A 12,333-nucleotide genomic window follows, 5' to 3' on the forward strand; every position below is an offset into this window, starting at 1 on the left:
GAAGACCAGTTGGAGGAAGCAGACCAGCGTGAGCCCCTTCCTGCTTGAGAAACCAGAAATGGGAAGGGTAGTGAGACCATTTAGGAATCAACTTTGCCAATCAGCTGGCAGGCCTCAGCTGGGACCAAAGATAAGTCTGTCCCTAAACCCTGCCCTAGAACTTGGAGGCTGGGATAGCACCCAGGCTTAAGATCTCTGTAGTTAAAACGTGGCACGGTTCCTACCACCCAATCAGGCACCACAGCCCCTAGCTTCAGAAGGCAGTCGTATCTCTCCATGAAGGCTCTGAAAGTTCAGGACCCTGAGTGTGTATCACAGTGGCCTCCAGTCCCTGGCCCTGCCGTCACCAGGCCGAACCCTCCAAGGCCTGCACCCAGTGAATGGTGCAGGCCTTTGCGCTCTTCCCATGAGAAGAGGGGTTTGTAGCCAAATGGCCCTGTGCCTTGTTTGTACTGACAGCAAAGTTGGTGTAGGGATTCAGCTGGGGTGTGTACAGCCCCAGTGGGCAGAGCAGCCACTGCAGCAGGGCATTGAGGGTAGCCAGCAGCACCAGCAACAGTGGGTGGGTGCCTATCAGCCGAAGTCCACAGGAACCCAGAAACTCCATGCTGAAGTCTTTGTAGCTCTTATAAGGTGATTTATCACAGCTGCTCCAGCTCTCGGGCCGCCAGCACATGGCATCCAAGCCACGTTACCAACATAGACTCGACCGTGCTCCACAGAAGCTGGAACGGCCTGTGGGTCGAAGGGCGCATGTCACCAGGGGTAGCCCTCCATTGACCTTTCTTCCATTGGCCTCCAGCACCAGCTGCTCAGCAAGGGCTTTGCTGCAAGGGTAGGGGTGCCTGCGAACTGCCTCCTATGGGGTATCTTCATTGCCCCGTAGAAGGGTGGCCCTTGATATTAGGCCCCACAGTGTCCATGCTGCTTGCGTTCCAGCCTGTATACAAGCCTCAATCACATTCTGTGTGCCCTGCACGTTCACTTTGTGGACGGTCTTTAGACTGGTCTTCCCAAATACATCCACCAGCCCGGCTGTGTGGAAGACCACGAGATCCAGCCACGGCAGCTGCCACCTCGTGGGCCTGAGTCCAGCCCGGAACTGAGGTACAGGTCAAAGACACACAGCTCCCAAAGCCTGGGTTCCCGCTCCTGCAGCATTCAAACAATATGCTCCCCCAGGAAGCCACAGCCACCTGTGTGTGGCCAGTAGACCAGTGTGGGCACCTGTGCAGATTCTGCCATGCCCAGCTGTAGCTAGTCCCAGGGAGTCCAAACTGGCCACTGAGAGAGGCTGTGTCCTGGGTTGGTGAGAGAGCTAACTGCACGCGGGCTTCCCTCCTTCTGCTTGCTCCTCCTCCATTTATTTTTATTTTATGTGTAGAGTGTTTTGCCTCCCTGTGTAAGCATATCATGCGCATGCTTGGTGCCCACAGAGGCCATAAGAGGGTGTCCGATCCTGGAACTGGAGTTACAAATGGTTGTGAGCTACTGCTTGAGCGCTGGGAACTGAACCGGGGTCCTCTGCCAGAGCAGCGGTGCTCTGAAGTGCTGAGTCCTCTCTCAGTCCCAGTATCCTCTTATTGGATGGGCAGTTTTATACTCACAGAGGATGACTTATGTAATTAATGGAGACAACCAAAGATGATTTAAGACCCAAAATGCAAGGTTTGCCTTTTGCATCTAAGCAGCTAATTTCCAAATGTGCACTGTACTTTGAGACTCGGTAACCAAAAATTAACCTTTGCAAATGTTTAAACCATTCATTTCAAAACGCTGATGACTCTATCTGCATCTCTCCGGGCCTCAAGCCAGGGTATCACTTTGAGGTTTGCCTGCTTTCGTTACAGTTAAATATGTCGAAGCACTTGGTTCATGAACAACATTTTTTGGAAAGGAACTGTAACTACTTCTATGATAGTTCTCTCATAGGTTTTTTTTTTTTTTGAATCGCTGGCAAAAATAAATCACATGAAAATATTCAAATTGATTTTGTGGTGAAGCCAAAGACCAGAAATACCACCAGGGATACATGCCCACCTCCCGCAGGAGACCCTGTCCTTTATTTTCTCAACATTCCTTTCCCTGTTAGTATCCTCTGTACCCTAGGCAGTTTTACTTTCGTGTTATCTATCTATCTATCTATCTATCTATCTATCTATCTATCTATCTATCTATCTATCATCTATCTATCTATCTGTCATCTATCTATCATCTATCTATCTATCATCTATCTTTCTATCTATCTATCTGTCATCTATCTATCTATCATCTATCTATCTATGTATCTATCTATCTATCATCTATCTATCTATCTATCATCTATCATCTATCTATCTATCCATACATATATACGTGTGTGTGTGTGTGTGTACACCCTAAAATCTAGGAACCACAGATGAGAGAAAAATATGATAAATATGATTCTTATCTTTCTGAAATTGGTTTAACCATTTTCTTACTCCTAAAGAGCCATTTTAATTCATTACTTTTATCTCTAATCAAATATTACAAGAGGTTGTTAGACGGCTGCCAACAAGACAATGTCGTTAACCTGCAGAGAATTCAGAGCATGGATATGGAAGGAAAGTTTTCAGCAATTAATCAGGGAGTCAAAACCTACTCCTGGGACAAAGGAAGCTTGAGAAAAGGAAGACAAGGTTATGAGAGGAATATTCTCACTATACGATACGAATATGAAAGGATAAAAAAGGAAACAGACATTTTAAAGGCCAATTCCACAAAGCCTTACTTTTCTAGGAGAGTAAACCTGTATAAAACAAGCAGAAACCAGAGTTAATTAAATTCTATAAAAGTAGGAAAATGGGAGGACCCGCCTCCCAATACCGTGAATCAGGAACAGGTGACTCAAGACAGAGACTTCCAGAGGAGGAAAAGGAAATGCTGGCAGATAGCATGATCAATACGAGTGTTCAGAGGCTGAACAATATGACTCAAAGTCTCTGGGATCCATCTGGGAGAGTTATTTGGATCACATAATGTACCAGACAGTTTATTTTTAAAATCCATTAGAACAACAATTGTGCCTTTTTAGAAGGCTGAGGAAAGAGTACGATGCCAACATTAGATGAACGAAAAGGTCAGTACATACGTGAGGACATGTGATAAGACCAGTACATACGTGAGGACGTGTGATAAGGCCAGTACATACGTGAGGACGTGTGATAAGGCCAGTACATACGTGAGGACGTGTGATAAGACCAGTACATACATGAGGATGTATGTTAAGACCAGTACATACATTAGGATGTGTATAAGCAAACAAGATGCTGCTTGTGGACTGGACATTCTACCCATGTGCAAAAAATCTAGAGTAAGATGAACAAATCCATGGTTTAAAAAAACTTTGATCTGAAGATAAAATGCACAGAGAAATGAATTTATGTGCAAGCATGCTCTCTTAGGCTGTAGGTAATTGGGTGTGTGCAAGATGAAAATCCATGAGAAGCATATTTACGAGGGCCTGTGTTCGTCATGAAGTTCTCTCCATTAGCAGGCCAGGAGTCAACCAAGTAGAAGAGGGAGCATTTGATTTTGGGGTACGGTTAACACAATTTCGAGACGTGTTTGTGTTAAAAATATATGGTAGTTTTGCATTTAAAAGTATCATTTTCATTCAAAAAAATCCTTGAAGGAAAACAAGTAGAAGTATGCTAATTTATTCATTATATGGAACCCAATTAACTCAGCTGTTTACTAGAGGGTTCGGGACAAGGCCATGCCTATAATTACAATGGAACAGAAGTTAGAGTCCCCTTCAAGGGTACAGATAGCATTCTCAGTGACTTAAGATATCCTCAATTTGGCCCTCAGTTGTCATGGAGAACCCCTGGTTGAAGGGATTTAGCTTAGCAAACATTTGAAGGTTATGGCACCTGCCTTCTAACCAATCTACAATAGGAAACGTAACAGCAGTTACACTGCCCAAGTGTAACATAAAAACCAATCAAAGCAGAGCCCTGACCCCGTGGAGCCCAGGGAAGATGGTGGGACAGAAGCTGCCTCCTGTGGCCAGTGGAGAAGAAACAACAGACTCTGCACAAAGTGAATGGACAGGAGCATCAGAGCTCACCAAGGTGATTGCAGAACATCTGAAGAAAAGTGAAGAGAAAAATGTAGGTGTTGTGGGGTGGTGATGACACCCAGCGCCTTTAATCCCAGCACTCAGAGGCAGGCGGATCTCTGTGAGTCTGAGGAGGCCAGCCTGGTCTACAGAGCCAGTTCCAGCACAACCAGGGATACACAGAAAAACCCTGTCTCAAAAACCAAAAAAGAGGGCATCGCTCACTAAAAAGAAGCCAAAGGGAGCTAGGAGGCATAGTGGCTCCATTGCAAAGGTGTTCCGGACAGTCCTGCTGACAAGTGACCCTCGGGACAGCTCCAGCCCTCACAAGCCTCCTGTACAGATGGCGATTGATTGGAGGAGCTGGGGTGATTCCTCTAGATGGCTGCCCAATAGTGAAGAGGAATTCCATTGTGTTACTCCTGGCCACCATCTTGAAAAAGGTTGTATTTTGTCAAATGGGGTTTCTCTGGGAGCCTGACATGTGGAAACAGTCTCAAGTCAGCAAGCCAGAATCTAACCTGCCACAATCCCTGGGAGAGAAGCCTCCCGGGGAGGCAGCTGTGGCAAGCAGAAGTGAAAGACACCAACAAGCCAAAAGAGAGCGGTGGCGGGACACCCTGTTCAGTCTTTTCAAACAACATTAACACAGACACCCCTCACACTGCTCCACACATCAGAAACGGAAAGAACACAAACCACTCATTCTACGAAGCTGGCATTACCCTACTGCCAAAACAGGATAAGAACATAACAAACAAAATTAGAGACTAATTTCCCTCACATTGTCTTAATTAGGGTTTCTATTGCTATGAAGAGACACCATGACCATGGCAATCCTTATAAAAGAAAAACATTGAATTAGGGGGGTTCACGTTCTCAGAGGTTTAGTTCATTATCATCATGGTGCAGCATAGTGGCGTGCAGGCTGACATGGCTCTGGAGCTGAGAGTCCGACCTCTTGATAGGCAGGCAACAGGAAGTGGCTTCGAGTGACTTGAGCATATACGGAACCTCAAAACCCGCCTCCACAGTGACACACTTCCTCCAACAAAGTCACACCTTCTTCAGCAAGGCCATACCTCCTAACAGTGCCACTCTTTGTGGGGGGGGGGGCATTTGCTATCAAACCATCACAAACATAAATGCAAAAATTCTGAATAAAGTTTTTAAACACCAGGCAAGTTGAGGTAAGTCAGCAGGTAGAAGTGCTTGCCATGGGAGCCCAAAGGCTCGAGGCTGATCCCTAGAGCCAACACAAAGGTAGGAGAGAATGTTCTACAAACATTCTACAAAGTTTTCCCATGACCTCCACATATGTGACACGGTATGCACACACACACATGCTCAGGCAATAATAAAGGGGTTTTATTAAAGTTTTCAAAAATTCTTTTAAATTAAATTTGAGAACCAAGATGGTTTCATTTCAGGAGTTTGCAAGGTAGTTCAACATATGAAAACTTATAAGTAAAATCCAGCAAGGGACAAACAGAAGTATTGATAATCTCAGTTGATGGAGAAAAGGCCTGGACAAAGTTCACCATCCCTGTATGAGGTAAGCTTTAAGAAAACTAGGAAGAGACTAAACAAATCTCGACACAGCGAAGGCCAGACCAAACAAACCAAGAACCAATATCCGAACTCTGAATTAAGACAATGCACCCACTCTTCTATTCGTGTTCAGTGCAGCTCTGGAAGCCTTAACTAGGGCTGTAAAACAGGAGAAAGAGCGGAAAGGAATACAAAAGGGAGAGGAAGAAGTCCAAGCATCCCTGGTTGCTGATAACATGATCCGATATTTCAAAGACTTTCAGGCCTCCACCAACAAACTCTTGACCTCACATTAAGCAAAGTAGTAGCATACAAAATCAATATGCAAAAATCAGTAGCTTTTCTATAGCTCATGAAAAACTTTCCAAGAATGAAATCAGGAATAATTTTTTAAAAAAGCTAATGCACAATGGCTTTTATTTTTTTAATATTTATTTATTTTATTATGTAAAGAATATTCTGTCTGTGTGTATGCCTGCAGGCCAGAAGAGGACACCAGACCCCTTTACAGATGGTTGTGAGCCACCATGTGGTTGCTGGGAATTGAACTCAGGACCTTTGGAAGAGCAGGCAATGCTCTTAACCTCTGAGCCATCTCTCCAGCCCCACAATGGCTTTTAAAAGATAGTAAAATATGACTCCATCGTGGTGGTGTACACTTTTGATCCCAGAACTTGAGAGGCAGAGGCAGGCAGATCTCTGTGAGATTAAGGCCAACCTGGTCTACAGAGAGAGATGTAGGCCAGGCAGAGTTACATGGTAAGACTCTGTCTCAAAAAAAACATTATAATCATGAATAAGCAAATAAAAATAAAATGTCTACAAAAATTCTGACCAAGGGGTAAAGAACTTCTACAATGAAAATGTTAAGACATTGAGGAAGACACTAGAGACAGGGCTGCCTGCCAACCTCACGGATTGGCAAGGCTGATATTGTAAAAATGACTGTATCACCAAAGCAAATCGATAGGTTCAATATAATCCCCACTGAATTCCAATGGCACTTCACGGACCTAGATGAAATAATCCTAAAGTTAATAATAAACTAAAACAAAATTATTGCTAAGCAGAGAGCGTTAATGGTGGACGTATCACAATGCTGGATCTTAAATTATACTACAGAGTCATAACAGCAAAATCTGCCTAGGAGAGGCACAAAACAGATGTGAGCCTTAAATTATAATACAGAGTCACAACAGCAAATGCTGCATAGGCCTGGCACAAACCAGATGTGTGCAACAATGGGATCGAGAACTAAACTGGCTACAGTCACCTGAGTTCAGGGGGAAATGTCAAAAGCATAGGTGAGGGGAGAAGAGACAGCCTCTTCAACCAATGAGTTCTGCAAAAACTGTAGACTAAGGAAAGCAGGCCCATGGCTCTCACCCTGCTCCGAAACCTATGCAAACACCTTAGAAATACCTTCAAAGACCAGAAACTCTGACACTGCTACAAAAGACATCGGTAAAACACTTCAAATACAGGCATAGAAACGAGTCCAATGGCATGAGAAACAGCTCTCAAAATTGAAACATGAGATTATAAAAAATTTAAAAATTCTTATAATAATGTGATTCTTCACATCAAGGGAAAGCAATGCCCAGAGTAAAGACTGCCTGCAGGGTAGGAGAAAATGCTCACTGAGTATTCATCAGACCAGAAGGAAATATGCAATATATCTATATCTATATCTATATCGAGAGAGAGAGAGAGAAAGAGAGAGAGAGAGAGAGAGAGAGAGAGAGAGAGAGAGAGAGAGAGAGAGAGAGAGAGAGAGAGAGAGATTTACAAGACTGTAAAAGCCAGGAGTCCCCAAATTATCTCATCACTATTTGCACTGATGGACTGATAATTCAAACTGTCCATAAGTATTTGAAAAAGAGCAACACTCTTAGCTATCAGGAAAATGGGAGTTAAAACTCACTGAACTCTCCCCGCCGGCAGATGGCTTTCATCAAGGAAAGCAACACCAACAAATGCCGGTGAGAACACAGAAAAAGGAGCACATTTAACAACACGGTAGCGGGAATATAAACCGGGGTGTCCATATACAAGCTGGTGCAAAGGTTCCTCAAAGATAAGCCTAGCTTATGACTCAGCTAAACCACTCTTGGGTATTTACCCAAGGACTAGCTGGTCTGCACACCACGGAAACAGCGCATACCACGGAAACAGCACATAGCCTTGTATACTGCCGCACTCCTCACTGAACCAGCCTAAACATCCATAGCAGATGGATAAATAAAATATGGTACATACACAAAAGGATCATTTTGGCCATTAGGAAAAATGAGAGTATAACATTTTCAAGGCTCTCAAAGCAACTACAGATTATTGTATCAAATAAGACAAGCCCAACTCAGACAAACAAATACCACACGTTTTCTCTTATGTGCAAAGCTTCAAATGAAATTTCTAAGTTTGTATTTGCACCCACGTACATGAAGGCCATGAAACTAGGAACGGGACTGGAGAGGCGAAGTCCTAGGCGGTGAGGGGACGGAATGGAATCCATAGGTCACAAAAGCAGATAGGAGGCCTAGGAGTACGTGAGTGGAAGAAATGGACCACAGAGAGGAGGCCGGAGCAGATGGGTTAGGACCATGGGAGCGGGGTGTGTGTGAGAACAAAGTATAATTATGAATATGTGTGGAAATGCCGTAGCAAAACCCTGCCATCTATTTGTCTAAATTGGTATGAAAAGTACAGCCTACCTTCATCCAACTAAGTCTAAAGGCAACAAAATGGATAAGTAATGTTGCCCTCTGTGGTCTGAGCTCACCTCTGCCTCTCAAATCCAAGGACTGAATCATTTTAACTTGTCATTTTGTGTCCTGTTGGGTATAACTCCTGTTACTTGTGTGTTTGTGCTACTCTGTCATACAGAAAACAGGTCGTAGAACATAAAAACTAACCGAGGAAGTATGGACCTGTCAAGGGCTTGTAAAAGGAAGGTACCAGGAGGAACGGCCCCTTCTTCCGCTTAGCCTGCCAGGAAGAACGGCCCCTTCCACTTAGCCTGCAAGGCAGACTTCAGATTAGGACTTCAGGCATATACAAAAATTGGAATGTTGCTGGTCCGGCGCCAAATTACAACTTACCTTGGGCTCTCTTTAGCCCCTTAGTGCCATTCCTTGCTCCTCTCTGCTCTTCTCTTACCTAACATGCTCTGACTAACAGAAATGTACTAACTTAACAAAAATCACAGCTCCCACCAACCGAAAGGCCCCTCCCACCATCGGGCAGCATCTATGGTCTCTAGCAAGATCCTTCTGCTTTGCTGTAATCCACCGACGTACTATTTCAGACTATTTGAAAAGTGACTTTCTTTGTTACATTACTATTAAAAAAAATTCATGAAACTGTTACCACATTGAAACATAGACTTTGGGGGTAACCTAACCTATATTCCCCGGGCATGGTCTCTCATATTTGGATCCAAAATAAGCTATCTCCTATCCTGTTGAGATGAGAGCTGGTTTTGCACAAACCAGCTGGTTGAAACAGAGATGAATTGAAAATACCCTATTTAAATGTTTCAGCCTGTATGCTTTGCTTATCCTGGGGGATGCCCTGCAAGACCTTTATTGGGAGCTAGTCTAACTGGGAGAAATGGTCCAGCAGCTCCGCCCAATGCTCTACTCATAGATGGAGTATGGTCCAGTCTGTAGCAGCAACTCCCAAAGCTCCCACAGTAGTGGGAAATGATAAACATAGTATGAGAGGGAGCCGTGCCAGCTATGCAGCTGTGCAGCTGTGCATCATGGCCATACCTGGTCACACACAGACACACACACACACACACACACACACACACACACACACACCTGAAAATCAGCTTGAGGGTCATGATGTTCTTGGGCTATGCCCAATTCTCCAGGAAAGCACAGGTAAGAGTTTTCAAAGATAGGATGCCAAGGAATGTGCCCCACCTCCTTCTTGACCTATATTCTAGTCCACTCGATAGTAAAGTGCTTCATCCACAGACCCAAAGTGGCTTACCCAGAATCCTTTGTAGGCTAGCCAAGAGTATCTGCAAACCCATGTCCTGAAATAGTAGAATAGTAGCACAGGCACCACGGATTACCACTGCTACGGTAGGCACTGCAAACCTACTGGGTAACTTGACAAAAGGCAACATGGTTATAACCTTGAGATCCTTCCACACTGTCCTCCAAATGCCCCTTTTCCTTTATTCCTCACAGAAAGACATCTGCAGTTATAGGACTAAGCATGAAGGTCTGGGGACACAGCCACCCTCCCCTCTAAACTACATGATGTCAACAAGACACTGACCGGGCCCAAGTATTCCTCCCTAGAAAAGAGAATTCCTCTCTCACTCAGAACTCACAGATGTGCTGGGCAATTTCTGCGAGAAGCCATTATTTTCACTATTTTGAACTGCTTTCTGAGAAATTAATTAAACTGTAGAGTATGTAGAAAAATACCAAGATGTTGGTGGCACATGCCTTTAATCCAACTTGGCGGGGGCAGAGTCAGGTGGATCTCTGAGTTCAAGGCCAGCCTGGTCTACAGAGTGAGTTCCAGGACAGCTAGGACTATGTAGAGAAACCCTGTCTACAAAAACCAAAACATAACAAAAAAACCTATGCACAAACAACACACCTGTGTATGTGTGGTACATATATATATAATATGATATATAATATAATATATAATGTAATATGTAATGTGTGATATGTGATATGTGATGTGTGATATGTGATATGTAATATGTAATGTGTAATTATTATATATTATTATATTATATTATATATTATTATTATATTATATTATACATCGTACATCGTACATCTTATATTATATTATATTATATATAGTCTCAATAATATATGTATTATATATAATACATATATTATTGAGACTATTTCCTAAGCTAAATAGCAAATTAAGTGTCATGTGTATGTGTGTATTTGTAAACTTTCCTCGAACTAATTGCTATAGTACTAGTTTTTCATAGGCGTTAAAATGCTAAAGACATACCATAATGCATTTGTCTATTTTGCAACAAAATGCTGGAGCTTTGCTTCTTTCTGAGAAACTTTGACTCTTCTTGAATTAGAGATTATCAACACCAGTTTTCCCCGCGAGATGAAGAAAGAGATCTTCACACGTTTTCCCTTTTCCTTCTTACCCTCCAGCCAGACCCAGAACCTCCAGCCAGCGCTACTTTCTAGAACAAGACTCCATTCTGTGCCCAAAAGCAAAGAACTTCTCAAATGCCCTACCTGCCCACAGTTCACTGGAATAAAAATCAAACCACATCTCCACCAAAAGCATGCATGAGGATGAAATATGTTGATAAACATCCATTTCAGATATGAAAGCTTGCTCAACATGGGAGAAAAGGTCAGGGACGGACCTTGTCCTCTGTCTCGTTGCTCTGGCCCTAAGAGTGCAACAGTTTAGACCAACTTTTTTTGGTTTGTTTGTTTGTTTTTTTGCTTTTGTTTTTGCTTTTGTTTTTCGAGACAGGGTTCCTCTGTATAGATTTGGAGCCTGTCCCGGAACTAGCTCTTGTAGACCAGGCTGGCCTCGAACTCACAGAGATCTGCCTGTCTCTGCCTTCTGAGTGCTGGGATTAAAGGCGTGTGCCACCACCGCCCAGCTGGGACCAACTTCTAAGGAGAGGCTAGTAGACCACAATTTAATGTCACAAAATGACACTCACGGCTAATGTCTTCAGTAACAGCAGTTCGAGTTCACTGAAACGTGAGCATCTGCTTCCTTCTGACTCGGGGAGGGCGCTACTTTAAACACGCTCTGCTCCTGAATCCCCATCTGCAAATGCTGTGCACACTTGGCTTCGGTAACCAAGACGAGTAATGTGCTACGCAAACAGGCATCGACGTGCAAATTATCGAAGAACAACTCCCTTTATGGTGTCTAAAAGAGACTGAGACAGGGACGTCATGCAGAATACCTTGCTACTCATAGTAAGATGTGTTCCGTGTAATTAAAGCAGTATGCTGCTAGCACCGGAATGCGCAGATGGCAAATGGCGCAGGTTGAAAAGCCTGCTGCTCTCTATGCGCTAAAGAGGAATGCTCACACGAGGAAAGGAACAGAACAAAGTGGACACGTCTTGTAGCCATTACATCTACAGCTCTAGACTGGGTAGCCAAGTGGGTAGTGCTTCGGGCCGTATCCCAACTAGCAGGCTTCTTCCCACAACTCTGTGGTCACATGACCCGAGCTGAGACCGTCCCAGGGAAGCAAGGAGGATGCTTCTGCCTGAATCTCACGGGCAGAGGCTGGATACCAGAGAAAAACCCGGAATGAAAACCTTTCCCCTTCCGTGTGAACAAGCAGGGAGCTGCGGCTGGCTCGGCAAGCGTCTGCATCTGCCGCACCAGTGTTGCCGACCGTGCAGAAACACCAGGCAGCAGGATCCTGCAGGAAGCTCCAAACAATGAGTTCATAACAGGGACAATGTTTTATGGCACAGATTCTCAACTATCACCAAATGCTGACGACAATAACCAGATAGCCAGATAGGAGTCTTATGGGTATTGTCCTAACCATGTCTTAAGTATTTTGCTTTTACTAATCTCTAGTGAAAACTGCTTCAGCGCAGATGATAGCGGAATAGACCATGTGTGTTTCCCATCTAGCCTGCTTTCCTTGTTGCTGTCGTCTGTCCTTTTCACTTTGAACCTGGACAAATCTTTGCACAG

At 44.0% G+C, this 12,333-nt stretch overlaps 1 pseudogene; it reads right to left on the reverse strand.

Moving 5' to 3' along the window:
• Nucleotides 1-343: 343 nt before the first annotated feature.
• Nucleotides 344-1,245, reverse strand: LOC119804094 (annotated as a pseudogene).
• Nucleotides 1,246-12,333: the final 11,088 nt, after the last annotated feature.

Source organism: Arvicola amphibius, chromosome 18 (genome assembly GCF_903992535.2).
Source record: "Arvicola amphibius chromosome 18, mArvAmp1.2, whole genome shotgun sequence".
In the NCBI taxonomy this organism is placed as follows: Eukaryota; Metazoa; Chordata; class Mammalia; order Rodentia; family Cricetidae; genus Arvicola; species Arvicola amphibius.